Source organism: Calypte anna, chromosome 3 (genome assembly GCF_003957555.1).
Source record: "Calypte anna isolate BGI_N300 chromosome 3, bCalAnn1_v1.p, whole genome shotgun sequence".
Classification (NCBI taxonomy): Eukaryota; Metazoa; Chordata; class Aves; order Apodiformes; family Trochilidae; genus Calypte; species Calypte anna.
The window spans coordinates 44,129,427-44,150,189 of NC_044246.1; positions in this window are offsets into that span (position 1 = coordinate 44,129,427).

Genomic DNA, 20,763 nt, shown 5'->3' on the forward strand with positions numbered 1-20,763 from the left:
TTAATATCACCTCTTTGGGCAGTCAAATTATCATATTAAAAGCCATTTTATCATTGGCAAAGTTAATCACATTATAAACACAAACAGATGTTTAAACGTGTCTCTGGCATCTTGCTTCAGGAAGAGTAAATTGTACATTTTCAGTTTCATGCCATCTAGTTTCTGTGAAGCTAAAGTAAACCAAGTTATTTCTCCCCCCAGCATTTTTATTCACTGTCACCATACTGATGTTTACTTTGTCACACGTGATAAAAGACTGGCTTGCATGATGACACTAAACCTGAGTAGATTGAAAAATGAAGGAAAAGGGGGAGGAGGAGGGAGTTTCACTTTTAACTAGACTTCGTTAGCAAGCTGAGCTTTTTATGATTTGCCCACCCATAAAACAGGACGTATGATTTTGTTATAATTGAAGCCTGACTGAAAAACAGTCAATACGTTACTTGGTATTGGGCCTCTACTTTGTCTAATACTGTTATGCTAAGTCATTTTAAAATGCTCTTTGATATACTATACACATGAGCTAATGCACATATGTATTTATGCACTGCAAGCTTTGGAAGGAAAAGGACAGGAGACAGTGTGGGAAAAGCAGGCTGAAGGGGAAAAAAGAAAGAGAAAAACAAGAAAAAGGGACTCTACAATTCCCATAACTCAACAGAGCATATTGTTCAGTTAATGCATTGGCCACTGCCTCTCCGGCCCCATCACTGGATGACAGAATTAGACTCTGATTCATTCTCTGTAACTTGCTAAAATGCCAGCTAGGGACGAGATCCTTCCATGGGAACATTTCAGCGGGTCCCCTCCTTATCAGCTCCAAAACAGCTGCCAGACTTTAAGGTCGCTCGATAGAGAATTTAATTCTCAAGATTGTGCATTAATTTCTAAATTCCTTCTTATCCATGTGCTGTGATTTGAGACTGCATTCAATGCAGCCCAGCACAGGGCAAGCCTTTCCCATCCACACCCCTCTTTCCTGTCTGCAAACTTCCTTCCTATAGATTTACCCAGACATCTTTGAGCTAAATTAACTCCTTGTACAGCTTTGACCAAGTAATAGCAGATGGGAAACATGATTTTGACCTCACACTGGCTACCTGGCAGAGGGATTTTAAAAATTATCCTGCATGTGTAAAAGTTTTAGTTTATTCATCTGCCTTTCTCTTGAAGGAAAGGGTTATTTTCACACTGCAGCTACCCACTGCAGAAGTTCTTTAAATAATGACTTCCCACCCTATCAATTCCTTGTCAGGCAAGGTCAGTAAGGGCTGTAAAATGGTTTGAAGTCCCTGGACAATATTTTTTAATAAGTATTACCTTGGTTTATGATACTCTGTTCTTTCATATTCATGTATTTTTAAATATACTGCAGAACGAATACATGAAAAAAATCAACCAGTGATTGAAACTTCTGGCAAGCCAAAGTGGAATTAAGTTACAGTGGAAAATTTCAGTATTAGATTTTAATATGACCAGATCCCCTGGTTTGCTTAGGATGGTTCCAGGTTCCAGAATTGTTTCCTGGCTGGATGTAGACTATGCATGTAGTAAAATGAACTGTGCTAGAGAGAGAACCAGAATGCTCGATAAATTGGTCTGTCTGGTATTAAGTTATGAATCTAAAACAATATTTCCAATTCTCTGTTTTTCAAACTGCCTGGTTATGGGCAGTCCAACAGATCTAGTTAAGCAGACAGAGCAAATTAATTTATTCATAATCTTTAATTGTAAAACCAAAACAGAAGCTTTGCTCCAAATAATTTAAACTGAAACCAGACCCTAAATACTGGTTCACAAAAATAGACAATTGCAGGAATCCAGACTGGACCCGTGACCTATCTGGCATGTTCACACCATGACCACAAGGCACTTCACAGAGAAAGGTGCAAAAGGAGACAAACATTGAAAGAAATGTTGACTAGGAGCCACATTCCTCACTACATTGCCCCCAAAACTGTTTGGCTTCTTCTTCAGTTTTGTAAACATTATTTCCTTTTATCCCTGGCTCTTGTAATTGTGAACACCCATTAGTTTTAGAAATTGAATCCTACTAAATCTTAGGCTTTGGAAATATGAGAGAACCACAAATCTATTATTTGTCTTAAAGTAGTTTCAACACTGTGCCTCTCTCACATCTCTTCCATCCTCTACAAGCTGACTCTTACCTTCAGGTATTAATGTGAATAGCTGTTCCCTCTTATTTTGTCATTTGTATACAAATAGTGAAAAACAATCATCAAGCAACCAAAAATAATAAAGAAAAAACAAGATCAAGGTCAATATATATTTTTTAAGAAATTGACTTTGTGCAATTTATCTTGTAGTTACTCAAAATGATGACAAATTCCAGACCATGGTTATAAGGATTTTCCTAGAAATGTAACATAAGCTTGGAAGGAAAGGCCTGAACGTGCCTGTGTTTCAGTCAGCAGATCTCAGATAATTGCTTGGACAGAAACAACCATTTTGAGGAAATAAAAAGGTGGAAGTAGGCTGATGCTGATGTGTTCAGGCCTACCCTCCTGTGTATCACCATACAACAGGTTTAAAGTTAAGCACACTGCACATATAATCCCCCTGTTTTTTAGGCCATAATACTAAATAACAGGAAGAGTAATATTGCTGTCCAGTCTTCTGCCCAGGAGAGGAAAGGGTTTTGACAACTTAAAAATTTGCTGTGGAGGTATGATCTACCTGTTAATGTCCTGGCTGGCCTTCTACTTTTCCCTACTTTGAAGGCTTATCTTGTTACCTTCCATCCCTGATTTACTTCTAGTGAAGACTTTTTTTTCCTGGTTTCATTTGTTTTCTAGTGATAAAAACTAAGGAATAGATTAGACTATCAATACCAAGGGTCACACTCATTTTATGACTCATGTCCTTCAAGTGTAAACTGCTCTAAACTGTGAGTATTGGACATAGGAAAGAAAGGTTTACATCCATATTTTGTAGCCTTTTCCATTCACCCAAGTTTTGCATCTTAATTACTTTCGTACTGTTGTATCTGTAGTAACAACAGGTTTATGTCCTTAAACCCATTTTAGCAATTTTGATACGATGGGCAGCAGCAGAACTAAATGTTGCACAGGTTAAAAATTGGTTTTGAAGCTTGAACCCTCAGGCCAGAAAGACATGGAAAGATTCTAATTTTTTTCATATTAATATTAATTATTATTTATTTGAACCTACTTGTCTGTTTGAACCTTTGGGGCAAATAAATAGAAATTAAGCAGCTCTCAAAGACTTTTTTTTACAGTAAGACAGAAAAATATTACCACAATTTAGAAAAATTGACCTTGTCTTTGGTTCTTACCTTCAGTTGGCTACCACAGGCATGATTCCTATTTATATTTTATATCACTGACAAAATAAAGTTAAATTAAAAGAAGCAAAATAAGTCACAGGAGAGGAGGTGAGAAGAGCTGAATCAAAACGAGCAGAGAATTTACCCCAAGTCTTACTCTCTGCATGCACAAAATTTCTAGAAGCTCTATTATTTTATAATGTATTCTCTACTCTTCTAATATGCCACCTCTGAAAAGCAGAAAATCAGACAGAAACTTCAAGGCAGGTTCTGGTATGTTCACTTGGTAGCAGAGTAACCAAGCTTCATTCTTACCTTAATCTAGTTTAGATCAAAAAGTGACCTATCAAATCTACCTTATTAAAAAAGACTGTTTTTCAGACATGTTCTATTTCTTTCTCCTCAACATCTGCAGTACCAGCATAACCTGCTGTTCTTCTCTACAGTTTGACAATAAGGAGTTTTTTTACTTCAGATTATCACTTTGATTCTTAGAACCATACAGCTACAGGAGTCTGTACACGGAGTTTGGTCTCAATAGCACACAAGAGTCATAGTTTTAATATTTCTGTCTAACTCAAACCACAGAAATGTCTCTCTGCGATGCACAGGGACACGCTGGTGTAGATCTCTTAAATCTGTACTTGTTCCCAGGACTTGGTGCTGTAAGAATGCAGACTTTTTTTTTCTTTTCACAAACAGACATTGCAGGCATATTTGCTTAAACCCTTGAGGTTGATAATCAGCTATAGTTCTTCCCAACTGTTTGAGTATTGCCAAATCTTGAAAACGGAGAGTCCATGAACCATCTCAAAAAGTTTTCATGTGCTGCTACAAGTAGCAGGGATTGAATCTCCTGTAGAGAGCCCTCTGATTATGATCTTTTCCAATTAACAACTGCATAATGGGGGGAAATTAGGATCTAAAAATCTTGGCACCATAGCATTCAGGAGAAGCCTCGTATTCGCTTGAGTTTGACTCTTACAGAATTATAAAAGTCTTGCAACTGGAGGAAGAGGAGTGTAAGTAACAGGTTCAAAGCAGCTACAGAAAAAACTGACATTGAATGTGCTTCAATGAAGACGGGAGATATTAGGGGAAAGTTACTTGCATTGCCCAAGACAAGATGATGGGTGAATTCCATTGAAAAGGGTAGATCTCTAAAGGAATTCCTCTATTTTAAATTATTCTCAGGAACTTAGGTTAGAAAGAAATTCTTCCCAGAGGAAATCTGACAGAAGGGGATTTCTAATATTTTGTCATATCTTTCAAGCAGCTTTTCAGGCCAATAAACAAATATGGCAACTAGCCATCATGGGTGAAGCCAAGGAACACATAGCCTTTTTTTTTTTAATATGTAAAATATTTTTATGTTGTCAAATGTCATGACACAAACATTCTTGAGAAAATGCCCTGCAGTTCCCACGAAGCCTAAATGGGGGAAACCTCTTTATTAATAAAAAGTCACATAAGCACCAAAATCTTCATAATGCACATACTGGAATTCCTAGGAAATTCAAAAAAACATCATAATATTTAAAATGGGGGGTGGGGGGAAATGGGAAGGAGCCTTATTCCTTTTGTTCCTAACACAATGTGTAATTACACAACATATATTTAAGCAACTTATACTTAGCCTGTGGGTCTCCACCAGAAGTTATTACAGTGATGAAGAGCTTAATAAAATTTATAGCTGTCCCTAAAGAGAAGGCTATGTCATCCATTGCAGAACAGTGGCAATTTCCTTAGCAAAAGTAAAGACAAAGCTGTTGCTAGACTTTGCTAACCAAACCATTGCACACTAAAATAATCACTGGTGTGTTAGAGTTCCATGATAGCTCTCTCAGAAGTTAATTAACTCATTGATATCCTAGGCAAAGGCCAGACACTGCTTTGGCCCAAGAGGGGAAAAATTACCACAGTTCAGAGTCATAACCTGCAATTAGATTAGTTTCCCAGAGAAAAGCAGGATTTTACCCTATGCAGGCTCACAGCCCTCTTTTTCAGGAGAGCTAGGCTGTCTTGTTATTTTGACTGTGCAGAGAGAAGTTGAGTGCATTTTGCTTTAAAACATCCAGATAAAATAGTTGGAGAGTAATGCCAGAGCCCTGCTAGCATAGACAGCACAGTAGGCAGTCTTTTAAAAACAGCAGTATCTACCACAAAGAAATTAGAACAGAAATAAAGATTTTAAGAGCTATTAAGTCCTCCATCCAAAAGGCTTATTATATTTTTTTGAAGCCATTTAAATTTTGTTGTATTCTCTGATGAATTTCATAGGAAATATGGATCTGGAACACCATTAGCCTTTTTGATTGGAATATACTACTTGTTCTGAGTTTCAGCTAATACTTTTAATTTTAATTTTAAAATTAAATTTCATTAAATTATAAATGGCAGATTTACATTTCAAGAAGAACTTGTACATGTAAGAAACTAAAATCTGTAAATCCACAACATACTGCAACTGAACTTGTGTCTATCATTGTTCAATGTAGATTATCAAGCCATGAAATCACAGAAATCACTCAAGGCAGTATAAAATTAGACTCAGATCTCCAGTACAATTAAATGTTTCTGATAAGAATTTCAGCTCAAGACAAAGTTACTGATGACTTCCAAGGGACTGGGAATTCAATGATCCATCTACAAGTCATAGGATCTGAATGTCTTGAGATATCATGCTTGATAATTTCCACGCTTGATCACCTTGTGACCCGACAGGACACAGTGTTTGCTGCTCTGTTTCCCAGTGCCAGACGTTCAAAATCAAGTTGTCATTTTTAGTAAGCCAAGACAATACTAGATAGTCACATTGGGCTCTGCCTTCTGATGCATATTTTTTCTCCTCTGTTTCCTTTGCTGATTCACCCAAAAGAAACTATGAAAAAACAGTTAACCTTCAGCTGGAAAACACTCATGAGTGGTTTATTGCCTGTCTGCTTCCATCTTCTTCTTTGTATGCTTTGTTGTGTAGCGACAAGGAACTGAAAGCTTCATCCTATGCTGGAAATGGCTGGATGTCAAACAGTGGCTGATAAAATACAGACATCATCCACAGCCAAACTCTTTCCATGCTGTTGGGGACGTAGTTTCCACTTCACTCAATATGAGCCTCATACATTTGTAGACAGAGGGTGGTTCCTCTGCCTGTGAAGACAGTGTGAGGTTACAAATCACAGCCTGGAAGGATGGCATATGTGAACATTTGTCCAGGCAGAGCTAGTAATTGTAAACACTACTGAAAATTTCATCATCAGATAAGATCAGAAAACAGTAAATCTATGGGTAGAGCTTTCTAATATTGACACTGTTCTGTTTTTTATGTCATCAGCTTATTCAGTAGCATTACTTACATCTAAGAATGAGTTAAGAATCTGATATCAGTAAAATCCATGTGAAAGGCCCTTGGTTTTTATTTCTTAATAAAAAAAGGTGCTCAACATATCTCTTCTAGAGGAAATGTGTTGGTAATTTTCAAAACTTGAACAGGTCTTCCTAGTTTTTAGTCCCTATATGGAAATCACCAGGTGAAATGCTATGGGTTGTAGGTCTGGCACCAGGACCATAATGGTCCTTTCTGAACACAGAATCTATTAAAATGCTTTGACTTACAATGCATTATTCTGCATCAGCGTGGGGGGGAAAAACCAAAACAAAAATAAAACAAGAAACCAATGAGTGACTTTGTTTTTTTCCCCACATTATTTTTATGGCGTTACTCAGGCCATGTAAATGGTAAAACAGGTCCAGCATGTCATAGATTTTGAAACCACTGCATTTGCATGTAAGAAACAGATGGAGAATTACATTACCAAAACTTGCCCAAGTTGTAGGAAACTAATGGGAGCAACAGTGTAAGAACTAGCATGTTTTAATTGGAAAATTGAAGATGTATTAGAAAAGAGCTTCAATTTTTCAACTAATACCTTCAAACTTGAAGAGGAGAGATTCAGACTAGACATAAAGAAAATTTTTTTCCTCTGAGGGTGGTGAGATGCTGGAACAGGTTACCCAGGGAAGTTGTAGATGGCCCCCTCCCAGGAAGTGTTCAAGGCCAGACTGGATGGGGCCTTGAGCAACCTGGTCTGGGGGGAGGTGTCCCTGCCCAGGGTAGGGGGGTAAGAACCAGATGATCTTTAAGGTCCCTTCCAACCCTAGTAATTCTATGATTTTTATTTCACAATGCTCCCCTGGATATATACCACTTCTGCTGCATTCATCTGCCTCTCACTCATGAGACATTATCTGCAATGCATGGACCATATCTTTCTGATATGTTTTTATGTATCACTGAATCAAACCATGTCCCAGTTGATGATGACAAAGACAGTAATTTTTGTTAGCAGTTAAAACTATATTGTCATTGCTATGGCTCTTCACCCGAGTTATGATGACACTCTGTTCTCCAGGTAATTATCAACCTTCTTGCATACAGCCCCTCAGCACAAAACTGACATATCTGGGAGTTTAAAAACTTAAATCTTTCCCATTGTATTTATATTTCTACAAGAAGCCATGCTGCTCTGAAAGCAAATCCATCCGTTCTTCTTTAAAAGATCTAAAAAGGATCCTGTAGTTCTCATTAGGCCATGAAATGTCACTTTTCCTCTCATGCTGGAAAGCCCTTGCAATAACGTGGTGTTGTTTTTTTTTTTAAACCTCCACCTTTTACTCTGCATACACCATGCCAGTTCTGGTAGTTTGACAATGCTTTTTACCCCAAGTTTCTAAAATGGAAGATGTGAAAAGGTTAATCTAACAACATGACAGTTCACTTTAGCACCACTGCAAAATTCAGCTGAGTTCTACCAAACAAAGCACTGAAAATATTTTGCAATGGGACCTTTCTTCCACAGCAGCAAAAACTTGGGACCTAAATCTGTGCAAGATAAAAGCCTAACTGAAGTCTTTACATCAGCTATAATCACTATTAATTTATCCCTACTATCACACTACTTATGCTCAAAATGTCTGCTCCAATATCAAGCTGGAACATGCAGTAATCTGGACAGAAGGTTAGGTCTATGGAAAGAAAAAAGGCATGAAGCACACAGATTTGAAGGAAAAGATGCATCATTTAGAATACTTAAGAAGAACAATCCAAATTATTTCAGTACCAGTGCCAAAAAAATCTGGACTAAAATTACACCCATGTAAGTATTCAAGCTCATGTGGTAGATCTCCATCCAAGAAACAGGATCAAATATGCTCTATTATTTTTCTGTCTGGCTTTAAAAAGACTTTCTGGAAATGTCAAACCAATCTGTTTTATACTTGTGATAAGAAAAAACAATCAGAAAACATTCAGCACAAAATGTTTCAGGACCCTACTTAGTCTCCGTAAATATAATGGAAACATTATTTAAAGGTTTGGCCTGAATATACCACGAGGTAAGATACTGTTGAGGTAGACAAGCAAACAAGCAAGTCAGCTATTTTATTATTCTTACAATAAAAGCAGTTGACATATCATGCAAAAGCCAATCCTTCTCCCTCAAAGTTCTGTTATATAAACTTCTTCTATACCACATACAGTCATAATTTATGAATATGCGGTATTTATGTTGGCAATGCCAGAGTGAAGCATCCCATTCCTCAAGTTAATGTAGATATTGATGCAAAGATATGATCTGAGGTTTCACTGATGTTATGACATAACATTTCTATAAATCACCTAGATTTATAGAAATTCCATGAGATATTAACCCCAAAGGCAGGAGCACTGCAGGTCTAAGGGGAGGAACCTGGAAATACACATATGGAGTTTGAGTTTGTTCTTTTTGTTACATTTACAAGAATATCAAACATCAGTAAGAAAACAGGTTTGGACTTCATAGACAATCAATGCAGGTTGAGATTAAAAATGTGTAAACCAACTCATACACTGATTCTTCAATTTCGTATATGTATCCTATTGTTTGAATAAGAAGGTTAAAAATTTAACCTCAAATTTTAACCTCCCATTCAAGGAAGGCATTATGTTGAGCTACTCCAAAGATGACTATGGCCACAGATGGCAAATGATGACAGCGGTGATAATGAAAATATTTGCAATTAGCATGAAATATTTGGCACAAAGATCTCAGTATTTAGAAAGCCACATCCTGCTACTTATATTCATGGTTTTTTTGGCAGAATTTCATGGGTGGGGCAGGATCAGTCAAATGCAGCAGTCACTACTACAGGGAAGTGAGCAGGGATGAAAATTGGCCCAGAGCACCACAGAATAATGGCAGATAGAGACAGATAATACAGAGTCTGAAAAGGGCTAAGAGAATCTCCTAGAAAATATGGAGACAGAACCCTTCTTCCACAATGAATTAAAATAAGAAAATAAATATAAGAGGTGACATTACTGAGTATTTAAGTACTTTTCAGTGTCATTCCCACTTAGTGGTCACCTGTGAAAAAGTTCAACGAAAGGCTCCCTGAATGAAGATATGCAAAATTGAAAACATTTTATTATCTCAAACTGGTATAAAAGCAAAAGGTGAAAAAAAGTCTTCAGAGAAGTAATACAATTTTCTCTGTATCAAAGAGAAAAAGCTGCTAAATATTTCAAAAGTACCTTGGACCTCAGTTCACTTGCAAAGAGAATGAAAAAAAAAAATTAATTCTCACAGCTTCCTAGTAGGGAACATAATAAAGGAAATAAGTGGCGAATTTAGCAAGCTGGAGTTTCTGTATCCTTCACTCTAGACATCAAACAACTCTACCACGTTGCGTCAAGCAAAAGAAACAGGAAGGGAGAGATCGCACAGCTTGAGTTCCTTGGCTCCAGTAAGGCCAAAGCACTGCTGCTTAGGAGGATGGAAATCCTATATTCTTCCTCTGGGGCAGGAAGTACCTGTAAACATCTCAGAAATATTCTGCTTTAGCATACTGTAAACAAGAATACATCATATCCACTGCTTCAGACCATATAGGGGAAAGAAATGGACAACCCTGGATTCAGCTTAGAAGAGGACATGGCAGGGGAACTGAGTCATAGCTTAAAAAAAACAAGATTAAAAAGAACTTTTGGGAAGGGACAGGAACTGAGGTTTTAAGTGGGGCAATTCCTAAGGAAGGAAGGACACCTACTACCTGTTCCAATAATACTTAGCATTTATGTAACTTCAGTGGCTGCGGTCCAAGGACCTGAAAATACTGCAGAGCTTCCAGTTAAGCAGATTACAAAATACCACTGTGAATATAAAGCACGGCTCTTCATTTTACAAATGCTCTACTTAAGCTACATCTTTTGATCTGATCAGAATCTTTAGAGCCAGTTTTACACTTCAGCTGCAAGACCTAATATCATTAACTGAAGACCTCCAGTCAGTATAGAAGGTCATTCTCAAATGAATCAGCTGCTGTGTGGTATGGACTACATGAAGTTGACATTCCAAGGTGTGCCAACCCAGGTGGACTTTATATGCATGGGATATACATTTGAACTTTATTTAACAATATTTTTCATGTGAAGGCACATAAAACATGCATGTCTACTCTGAAATTTCTGTTCAGAAATTTGTGTGCAAAAGCCATATCTTTAGATCTGTTTATTGTCTCTTTACTGTAGGAAAATCCTGGGAAGCAGACAGCAACTCAAATCATGTGTTCTGTTTCTACTGAAGTTGTAACAGTCCTGTTACTGTTCCAAGAGTGGATGTAATTTATATACCAAATATACAAAGAAAATATATTACTAAGTTTGAATTTCATTTTAGACAAGACACCAAGTTTTAGTCAAGACACCAAGGACCTGACACCAAGGACCTAAGCTGTCTCCGTGCTGCCCAACATTTGTGTAAGAGAGAATCAATGAATCTAAAGCCTGTCACCGACAGCAAAAGAAGCAGATAACAAGGAAGTAGAATAACTGATGACAAACTTGGAAACATCTAGTTCTCTGAGTGAACTCTTTACCATTAACACAGAGCATTCAGCATTAACACAGAAGAGAAACATCTCTTCTCAAGATGTCTTTGAGGAGCTCATGTAAATTTTCTTCAATATCCACTTGTGTAAGACAGGAATTGTACCTGTTCTGAGGAGCAGGGTAGCATTTAATGAAAGATTAAACACCACTCATGTAAGTGATTGCCAAGCAGTAGTTCAGCCTGTATACCCTCTTATTTTTTTAAGCACAGATAGCTGCACAGTCACATTACTGCTCCTTTATGGTCCAGATAGACTTCTGTCAAAGATACCTTTGTGTACTTGCTAGAATTTGTAAAAAGACTGGAATATAAACTAGGCATATTTCCAATTCTGTCTGAGTATAAAGCTTAAATGTCTTGATAAGAGGGAGGGAGGGAAGAAAGGGAAGAGAGGGAAGAAAGGGAAGAGAGGGAAGAGAGGGAAGAGAGGGAAGAGAGGGAAGAGAGGGAAGAGAGGGAAGAGAGGGAAGAGAGGGAAGAGAGGGAAGAGAGGGAAGAGAGGGAAGAGAGGGAAGAGAGGGAAGAGAGGGAAGAGAGGGTAGAGAGGGAAGAGAGGGAAGAGAGGGAAGAGAGGGAAGAGAGGGAAGAGAGGGAAGAGAAGGAAGAGAGGGAAGAGAAGGAAGAGAGGGAAGAGAGGGAAGGGAAGAAAAGGAGGGATGGAGGGAGAGAGGGAGGGAGGGAGGGAGTATAAGGCAGAGCAAACAAGGTACTAACAACAGAACACAAAAGTCTAGAGCATAAAGATTATGATGCCTGCAACTCTACAATACAAAATCAGTCCAAATGAGATAGTTTTTTTTTTCACCTAAATCTTTTAGTGTATAATGGATCTGATCACTAATGAGTTCTCAAATAGTATTGTCCATATCTCTAGAAATTCACCTGTACAAATTAATATCACCTGTCAGTAACAGGTTTTAAGTTAAACTTCAGCAGACTATTAGACTTTTGCAAAAACTTGGTTGTCATTCTAGAACAAAAGAGAGAGGAAAGAATAAGTGCTAATGCCAACAGACTAACAGAACTGTTTCCTTTATTGACTAGTGTTCCATGGAAGAAGGAAACATGGTGCTTTTGTTACTTTGTGGAAAAGGGATAGTATCCCTTGCATTGAAAAGATGCCCAAAACCCACTAATGGAAATCCTCAGTAACCCTATCTAAAGCCAGAGCAATACACTTGAAACGTTCTACCAGTAAGCCGTATGAAGCCTGCAGACATTTTTATTGTAGATTCACTGGGGTTGCAAAAAGCTCAGCTTTTCAATCCAAGTTAAGGATAAACTACAAGTATTTTAAGAAAGCTCAAAACAGAAAACCTGGAATAACTGAATGCCCATCTTTGCAGCTGAATTGTAACAGCACCTGGAGGTACGCAGTCATGTGCTCAAACATGCCTAGCCAATTACTACATTTTTACAGGTACTCTTTTGTACCCATCTTCCTAGGATATCAGATAGTATGTCCCCTTACCCTAGTGGTCCAGTGGGATGAGCTGATCTCAAAGTTTTTTCTCCCCAGTGCTCGAGGGAAGACTTGTCCTCCTCTATTGCTGTAACAGTGGAACTGAGGAGCACTACCAGCACACCAAAGTGCTTTAGCTCACACCAGTGCCACAGAGTGGAGACCAAATGGCAGCAAAATCAAGGTTCCCTGCTTGCTCCTGCGACAAACTATACCAGTAGCTAGCACCAGAACTGATTTCGAGTGTGCATGAGAAGACTGACGAAAACACCAAAGCAAGATCTTGATCCAGCTACACTGAATTCAAGAACAAATTCTGCCAATCTAGCCTATTTCAACCCCTGCTCACATATCATAACCCACATCATACCCAGTGCATTGATGGGACAATGAACTACAGTCCTCAGAACAGAAAACTAGGCTTATATTTAATCAGAGACATATGACGTTAATGGATAACTTTAGATTAATTGAAACCACTGCTAACAAGAAACTAGGAACTTAGAAGCTTAATATCATAGAAATGGTTTAAAACTACTTGTGCTGATCAGGCAAAGATCTTAAGTAATGTTGCACATACTGAATAATCTCTTCTTTGGTTAAATTGTTTGATAACTTCTGAAAAGTTAGCTGAGCTCAGCAGGCAGAAAATCGGCATGGACACCATGGCAATATAGATATGCCACCACTCAGAATGTAAAGGGATAGTGCTCTGTTTGTGGTCTGCTGCACAAGAAGAAACTGAAACTCATACCTCAAAGTAAGAAAACAGTTAAAAGGTACCAATTTTTTTCATGTTGCTGCATGTCTCTGAGGTAGCAAATCTGCATCAAATGGTCTGTAAATTTTAGTAGGGGCGGATACCTTCTAAAAGAATTAGCTACATAATCAGATGAAGTCCAGTAAGATGAGGAAAAGACAAAAAAAAACATTTTCAAAGCTGGGTATTTTATTACATATTTAGATTAATATATATAAACAGAGAGAGCAGCAACATTCCCACTTATACTCGTATGTTCTTTATAACTGAGCTATCTCAGAAAAATCATCTACCATGTCTGTTATGTCAGCCAAATCATTGTGTAACTGGGTCTGCCCCAACACACACACACACACACACACACACACACCAATGCATGTACAAGGTATCTCAAGGTTTCCTACCAATTCTCTGTGTGTCTATAACTTGACCTATGATGAGACATTTAAATAGCTCTGTCATCAGACCCCTAAAGCTGAAGTAGATCATCAGTGAAACAGCAGTTTAGGTCCCCAGGTGTGCTTATAAAGGACATATTTGTACAACTGTCTTGCTACAGTGTTTGCTTAAGGTTCACATATAAGGCTTGAGAGGAAAGCTGCACTCTAACCCCCAAATATCAAAATATTAATATATTAAAAACCCACCTACATATTAGTTGCATCAAAAGTATTGAGAAACAAATCCACCTTAAGAATCCCAAATAAAGTCCACAAATTCAATTATGTTCTGTAAAGTAAATACAAACTTCCAGGAGCCACTAGATTTGCTAGTTTTTAAGCCAACAGTTGGATTTATTATCATTGTTATTCTGAATATATTTTTAAAAAAGCTTTCAGAAAGAAGCAATAGACCTTCACAGATACCATTTTGTGGGTAAATGCCACCTCATATCACAGCAAGTGTTAATAACACCCTAATCTAGTTGAAATGATCTGAAACAGGGATGACTGGGGGAGATTTTCAGGTCCTACCCCTCTTCATCATTGAGGAAAAGGGGATGAAAGATCAGAACAGAAGAAAGATCAAAATGGAAAAAGATGGATTTGTCTCTCCGCTAATGCACTTTGGCAGCTCAATAAAGTTGGGATGCCCAGGTACCATGTAACTTCCCTTCGCTCCTATCCAGACCAAACTGCCTTTGCAAGTGTTGAGGGAGTAGTAGTATTCACACAAATACTACTAGGCTGCTTAGAAACTCTTTCTATACTTTCTTTTGTCCGAAAATTGGGTTTTCAATAAGGTTTTTGGTACTTCTCACCTGCAAACACATTTAGTTTTCACAAATGGAAGAGATAGTCCTTTTGTTTGTTTTTCCAACTAAAATTGTTCTTTTAATTTGCCATTTTAGCTTCTAATACAGAAATCACATTTTCCGAGCAGCCCAGCCATAATGCAGTGGTTTTTGTAGATATCTAGTACAAATGGAAAAATACCTGCATTACAAAAATCAAAGCCAAGCTACATTGAAAAAACCCATGCTCCAATCTCTAAGTAGCAGTGTATATTTATAAAGTAGCTTTATAGATGAAATACACTCCTGTACATATGCAAACGCTGCTGGTTAACTTCCAACAACGTTTTTTTCCATGACATTCTCACTGGCTTTCTATCTGCCCATCCAGAACTGATGCCTGTGCCAACTATGGATACTTCAGCTGCAACACTCAAGTAGGGCCTCAAAGAGCTGTGCAATTAAAAATGTTTTTTTCAAAGTCAGGAGGGAAAAACAAGCTTTCGTCTAAACCTGCAGTAGCTTTTTCAAAGATGCTTTTCTTAGCCTATATGTGGAAAGAGATCCATATCCATACAGGTGGTGATTATACTCTTTCTACACTGCTCCCTAGACCTCCCAGCATGAGGCTGGAAGCCACCTGAAGAAAACAGCCCTGGTTAGTCATCTCTATATAGCAACACTGCTGGAGACTTCAGTGTCTCTAAATGTAAATTGTGGAAAGACAAAAAAAAATTTCTTGCAAGGGCCTAACTCCTCACTGCACTTTTTTCTAGCCTTTATTGCAGTGAATAAGAGTAAGTCATGGAACATTTCTACATGGTGCAGTGTTTCTTACTCCAACCAACTTCATTGTAGCCAGTGGGATTACTCATGTGAGTAACAACTACAGGGCAAGTATACTGGATTAGACCCAACAATCCACCGGACTGGCAGCAGGCAAATATATAAATTTGCAGAGAATTAGCAGAGACAGGTTCCAGCCTTTTCTAGCAATAATTGCACCTCCTGACTAGTTGACCAGTCCCAAAGGCTTACTGAAATGCATGCATCAGTACCAAGAAAACAGAGTGAGAGGAAAATTATTATTAACTGGTTCACTCAGAATCACATGTTAGTTCATATCAATTGTATCGAACTTACTGTGAAAAGGTTATGACTAGTGTTAGCTTTATACCACTACAGGCAAAGCATGTCTCTTGTATATTTTCTCTTCCAAATCCCTTAACAGTGATCAAAGATGTTGGATCTACAGCCCAGCTTTGTTCCCCACTTAAAAGTCCAAGAAGACACTGATATTCCTATGTATTCATTTGTTCCCATGGCATAGTTGATATCTGATCACTTTGGGTATTCCTAATCACAGTCCAAAACCACAAGAAGTGCTTGGCAGCTAAGATTCATTACTATGTTTCTGATTCGGCAAGGTACTTAAATACATGCGCATCCTTAAGCACATGAGTAACTCCTTAGTGCAGTATTCATTGCTTGAAATTGTCTGCTAAACTAGGACTTACATACTTGTAACATTTTACACATTCTTAGAAACACACATTCAGTAATTACTTAATGAGGCTTTTTTTCCTGCCTTGTGCAAAGCTGGCCTGGAGCTCTGCCTGTTCACTCTGTAAAAGGCCTCTATAGCCACTTCCACTAATTCTAGCACTTACACCACTGTGCAGTGGTACAGACAGCTCTTAACTCTACTTGTAGATTGTCAATTTTCCATGGGATGTACAAACTGCAAGACCAAAAGTTAAACATGTCTGCAGGACATGACTCTGGCATACTTAGGTTAAATCCCAGAGTACTCCCCAGCATCTCCAGTTATGATGAAGAGCAGCTACAAAAGGATAAGTAGAGCTCTCACCTGTCACCCCATCAACCAGGAAAGTGAGGTAGGACTATGGAGGTTACAGCAGTGAAGGCTACTTACTGGTTAGCTCTTGGAGAATATTTCTATCCATCACTTTTGAACAGCTTTCTAATTAATGAGAACAAAGTGAATACAGTCTTGATACTATTTTGATGAAGATAATGTGAAGTGAAGGAGGTCAAACAACTTTTTCTGTAAGTAAGGTATATAGGGCAACCCTTGATACTTTAGTTAAATAGATAAAACACTATAAAACATGATACTGTTTTAACCAAACCTGGTTCATGAGTTTGATGCTATGGAAATGTAATGGATTTCCAAGTGAATTAATGAGCTGTCCTTCGTGGCATTTATTTTTTCAGTGAGAAAAAAAAAAAAAAAAAGGCCACTAATTATGATTGTCAGTGTTAAAAACAAGAAACATTGATGGAGTGTTTGTTGTAAGCTGAGAAGACTAATTTTGAGTGAAAGAGAATGGCTGATGTCCATGATTCTGTGGCATTCGAGTTATTAAAAAACTAGTGTGCAAAGACTAACATCTCTATAAAAGCCCTAAAGTACTCTATCCATATGCATTTCTAGGAAATTCTGTAGTCAGTGCAAATTCCAAGAGGCAAGAAGGAAAAGTTTCTAAGAAGTCAAAAGACCGGGGAGGCGGAGGGGAAATCTCACATTTAATTTACACACTACACACTGTTTGGTAAATAGCAGCTATTGTTTAGAGTAGAATGCAGTCACCATTCATTATATTTTGACTCTACATTCTTCATTGGGAATTCAGGAAGTGGTTCAGACTAAAATATTCCCTTATGTTATTTGACCTGTAAAAACTTGGAGACAGGCCAGATTCTGCAGTTCTTCAACAGACAAGACTCCCATTGAGTGTGGGATTGGGCCTTAATATTGACTGGCCTGTACCACTGTGCTGCTCTTGGTGCAGTCACTGAGTATACTGGGAGGTGTCCATGTGAAAATGATAACAGGATAATTTGATTTGGGTGCCACTCTTAGTTACTTACCTAGAGGGATTTTCTGAACACAGCTTGTACAAAATGATGCATCAGAAAAAGAAACAGGTATTCTAAGATCTCATGAATTATTTTTAATATCATTCCTTCCTGTTGCTCCTTTTTCTACAACAATGTTCTTGAGTTGAATGCAATCAGTAGCTTTCCAATGATCTCTTGACAGGAAACACTCAGAACAAGATTCTCAGAGGTATTAAGGTCACTCTTGCTGAAGTGAAGTAGTGATAGGTACCCGAATACCCCATGAGTCTGGGTTTTAGTGTCTTGAGGCCCTAAAGCATCCAAAGATCAAAGCAAGCTCCCAGATTTAAGGAAGCAGCTGGGCTTATTTCACTTTGCCCTTAAGACTCCTTTTTAAAGTCTTCTGAAATTTAAGAAAATTTAGTTTTAATCTCATCACACTAAGGGAGAAACACCAACATTAGCATTGCTTTGGAATCATACTCCAGCTGCTATCACCCTACATCTTATCCTGATTTGAATATAATATTTGGCACAAAGAGATGGTTAAAAGTTCATGCGATTATGCCATATATTGCAAGGGAGCATTCCTGTTGGTCACCCCTTCACTGTCCCCTTTGTTACTCTCCTTAATAATCTCTATGAAGAACGGTGTGGCACTTCTCAGAAGACTGTAAAATAGCCACAGTAGCTGCCTTTCACTACAAGCTACTCTGATCTTGCATGCTGTTCCATCTGAACACCCTATCCCACAGCAAAACTTGCTCTGCAAATACTACACTCCAAAATATGCCTTCACAAAATTCAAAAATGACCTGCACAACAATTACACTTTACAGTAGTACAAAGAGAATTAAACAATAGTTTGCATATGTGCAAGAGGGAACCTAATTTAGGAATAAGAATTTCAATACAAGTGAGGGGAATAGCACCCCTAGAACACTCATCTTTGAGAAACATCCCTTTGCAGGTAAGAACAAATAATTAGTGGGTGTTCAGTCCTATTCAGTAACTGATGCTTTTAGGCCACGACACTTAAACATTAGTTTTGTATTTATCTTTTAGTACTTAATCTATCAGATAGGAAAAGCTTATTTTGGCACAGGCTGTGAGATTACTCAGTGTTAGCTCACTGGTTCCATTTCCACAGACTTTAAGACATTCCTTTTTAGACCTCATATTTTTTTGATAGCAAGTTAATGCATGAAGGTTTCTTCACCATTATGCTACACAATAGAGTCAGGTAAGGGACTTCCAGTCTTTGTGTAGCCTTTTCCCTTGGCAGCTGCTCTCACTTGAGTAAGAAATGCTCTTTGTCTGTCTTCCAGGGGGAGGTTTGCCTTTATAGCACCCTGTGACTCAGAGCACATTCCCTTTTTAATAATGGAAAGGAAAATGGAGTTCCTTTCCTTGGTATCAGCAGCAAGTTTTGCAAGAGGCAGATTAGATTCCACCCCCCTTTTTTTTTATATATATTAAGTTTTGAATGATCTTGAGGAATTCTGTAAATATTTTATTACGTATTTTATGGGTGAAACATTTTATATCTAGCAGTCTTTTTGGGAGCATAGTCATTTAGTTTGGTTTCTCTTGCCCCGTGGTTCAGCTGTAACTGCTTCCATCTGTTGAAATCTATGTGCAGTTCACTATTTGTCAACCCCTTAGGTAGGCCTTGCTGTTTCTATTGGTTTATTTTTAATCATTATATTCAGGAAGAATAAGCATCTTTGACATTACCAGTAAGGACTTCCAAGAATGAAAAGAAAAAAATTCTTCATGTTTTAATTGCTCTTGCCATTTTTAAAAAACATTTCTTCAGCAGTTTAATAGGAAATGCTTATTGATAGGACTATTTGAAAGAAATATAAATCAAAAGAACTCAAAGGAAAATTGGATTAAGTAATCACTACTGCAAACAATTTAAAGATTAACTTTTCAGAAAAATAACGTTGAAAAAAATTGTCCAAAAATATTATTTTCCCCTTAAGTTGTATTCATATTCATCTGAATAAATTTCATGGTCATGCATTAACAGAATAAACCTTATCCCCTTAATAACAAACTATTTTCTATCATCTTCCAGTGACACCTCTTCCATTTTTCAAAAAACGTGGAAAGCTCACTCTACATGGTAGAAGCCTCACAGGGCAAAGGCAAGAAATCTTGTTGAAATGTCTTATTGACTGTGTCAGCAACTATAAATGACTTCTTCAAGATGTTTTCCTAGTCTATCATTATTGCTATATTGATAAATACTTGATATTTTCTATTTTCCCAGCAAGAAAAACAGCACTCATTTCTCTATGCTACTTTACATCCCCCACATAGTCCATCAAAATTGATCTGTTCCAGTAAATACTATAAATATATAGAAAAATATTTCCCTTTTAAAAATATTTTTTTCAAAATGTTAATTTTGGGAAATACCACTCTTAATGTCATTAGAACCAAGAAATTATAAAGGGTTTTAAAGCAGCCTACATTGCAAATGTTTATCTGTTTTTATATTTCAACCTGTGAGAATTAATTCTCTGCAAAAGTTTTGAAAGCAAACTTGCAAAACACGGGAACTAAGATTACCATAAAGAGGTTTTTGAGGTTTACAGTTTTGCAGGCATGAAGTGTGGTATGCGGATTGTTTGGTTGGGGTTTATTTTGGCTTGCTTCTTTTTCAGATTTTAATTTTTAAAAAATGGAAAATTATTTTTTCTCTAAAAAAAAGAGAAATCACCTTCAATCATCATCCAAATATGCAAGACTTATCCATCGCCTAAGATATCATTGCTCATAATGTCTGATTATCTTCCAGGAAAATTCATTAATTTGAATTTTGAAATCTAAGGCTGTACAGTACAATTATTTATGGCTCTTTCAATAAGTTGAAACATTCATGATCCCTCAGTTATGGGCTAACCTTAGCATAAGTACAAATCAATTAAACTACAAAAAGAGTAAACAATCAGATTAAGATCCCACCAATGTAGAAATGGGGAAAGCCTTGGAATAGCAGGGAATGGCACAGGGGCTAAATGGTACAAAGAGCTGCCAGATGACATCTCAGACCTAAGCTGGAAAATAAGAGGAAGGAAAAAAAGAACCAGAAATCCCAGCAAAACATTAACTAGAAAATGGAAGGTCTAACAGGTAAGTAGTGTTACCCATGAGAGTAACTTATCTCAAGACCAGAATCCAAATGAGCAAAGAGAG